A 2,673-nucleotide genomic window follows, 5' to 3' on the forward strand; every position below is an offset into this window, starting at 1 on the left:
GCTGCGATAAATTGCTCCATATTGGGGTTTGGTGGCGGTGATGGCAACTGCTGACCATGCTGGTTTCTGTTATTCCTGGGACCTGAGCGAGCGTTCACCATCTGGTTGGTTAGAAAGTGCAATTCTTAGGTAAGTGAGGAGTAAGAAAGATTCTAGAGGGGAATAGCTTATTGTTAAAGTTAAGTTTGTTTTTTTTGTTCTTATGGCCATCATTCCATAAGACCATTGCACTCTAGCAAAAATCCAAATCAAACATTGCAACCAACACCATCACATGGTTGTTATTATTATAAGCGTAAATTATAAAGGAAGTGTTCATCGTCTAATGCAAAAACTAACTTATTACAATATAAGTTAAAAATTTATAGCAGCCTGGTGATGGATCCTGGTTCCCTATAGTGAATCCTCTTGCGGGGAGGGGACAACGCCATGATAGGGACTTAGGCTTTAGGGGGATCCCTTCCTTGTAGCTGAGCTTCCAGCGTTGCAATCCTTGCATGGGCATCCTCCAGCTCCAAGTGAACCCTAGAGAGGTCCAGGGTAGCACTTTCTAGGTCGGTATAAAGACCTGCCACTACACCAGCTAGGGTGTTGAGGCGATCCTCTCCAGCTCCACCTGAAATAATGCTGGTCTGGCTCCCTCCACTAAGACACAGAGAAAGATGCCTGTACTTCGTGTCATGCAGCTGCTGCTGGTAGGTGTGGCTGAGAGGCCATAAAGTCCGCCTAGCAGTATCGCTGACCGAAGCAGCGTATGTGGATAGCGGTGTCAGAGACTCATGAGCTGATAGAGTTCTGAACCCTCTATCCCCTGCATCCATCACCCTGACATGAATGCGAGTGATGTAGTAGCAAGCCCGAGGAGGCTCGCACAATCGCCTTGTCTCGTACAAGGGTCGGACGTAGGTTCCCAACGTATGCAGAACATCCTGCAGCAGGTTAGGGAAGTGTCCTGTCTCGAACATTGATGTATAATGTTCGGTGATAGGCCCTGACCCCATAAAGTAGTCCTGCTGCACACCGTCGGCTTCTTTGTTGACGTTCTCCTCATCATCTTCTTCATCGTTGTCATCTTCATCATCGTCCCCAGAGTCATCCGGGTCATCGCCTTCGGGAGCAGGGGCTTGGACTGCTGGTGCAGGCGGTGCTGAAGCTGACGATCCAGCTGCGAAGGCTAGTGATTCTGCCAACGGAGTGGGCGTAGGCAGAAGTTCCTCCGAGTTGTCATCCAGGATAACTCCAATATCCACACGAAGGCGAGGGAGATCCATAGGAATTTCCTCGACTACCACATGGTAGACAGGAACTTGCCGTGGTGGAGGGACGTAGTTGGTGTTGACTCGGGTGGTTTGAAGGGTGCGAACCATCTACAAGAGAAATTGTCAACTCAGTTGAATTTTTAAAGAGGTAAGGCTAATAAAATAATTTTATAAGAACGAAATTAGCAAGTTTTGAACAGACTAGGCTTTTCATTTTCTAACTAGTCTAATGACCTAGGGTTAGCAAAGCTTTGATACCACTTCTGTCACACCCGGTTCTAGGGAAAACCGAATGCATAGCATATGTGTGCCAAGATCTATTTTCCACACATATGTTGGCGTCACAAGTGTAATATATCAAAAGACAATGCAAAAAGGCGTAAATAGAGTAGAGTACTTTATTACATCATCTAGACATAAGTATCTTAAACAGTATCATCAAAGTATAGCGGAAATAACATGGGTAATCTCCCACAGGAAGATGACCGGCGCATCGTTAGAGTCAATATTCATCGAAATCTCCATCAAGGTCTTCTTCATCACCCTCTGATCAAAATATTAGCAAGGGTGAGCTCACTTATGGTCATGGCTCAGCAAGTGGGGGAAAATTAATGCAAGTTTAACAAGGTAAGGCTAAGGTTAAGCGGTAAGCATTTTAGTTTGTCAATATTTTATTAGCAACACCTGTCTTACTAATAAGTATGTCCCAAATATCTCAATTACTCAAAAACATAAAATTATATCAAAAACACTTAAGTGAAATCACTTAAGCAAACCATTTGTGAATCATCGGATCATGATTTATTCTCCATCTTTATGTTCAATTATCATGTGAGGGTCCAGGTTGCTCTTAACCGTGAGCATGACTGACATATCAGTTTTGCACTCTGCAGAGGTGGTACAACTATACCCACAAGCCGTGTATCCTATCTAGCCTGGGTTGTACGGACCCTTAAACACTGCCGAGGTAAATGGCTAGGGATCCACTATGAGGTTTTCACAAAATACACTTAATACAAAGCAACCTGCTAAGGTTTCTAAGTCGGTGTGGAGGCCCTCTAGGAGAGGTACCTTAGCCAAGAATACATCTCCATGTTAACGTGAACTGCCACCACTGCCGCTCCCCCTCTTGCCCATATTTTAGGTAAGGTTGCTAGGTACTAAGCATATAAAGCTAATTACCAAAGCCAGAGCCATGATAGCACTCGTGGTTGCACTGTTATCCTAGGTGGTCACTCCATGTTCCATTTAATATGAAATAATCTTGTTTAACCATTGGGTTAACATCATAATACAAATTTCATTTCTGGAACAATAATATCAACGAAAAAGTGACACCATTTTTATCCAGTTGAGCGATAGCAAAAATTGCAAATCATAGTATTTTTCATAGGGTAATCAAGGAATAAAGTTG

This window comes from Zea mays, chromosome 1 (genome assembly GCF_902167145.1).
Source record: "Zea mays cultivar B73 chromosome 1, Zm-B73-REFERENCE-NAM-5.0, whole genome shotgun sequence".
NCBI classification, from domain to species: Eukaryota; Viridiplantae; Streptophyta; class Magnoliopsida; order Poales; family Poaceae; genus Zea; species Zea mays.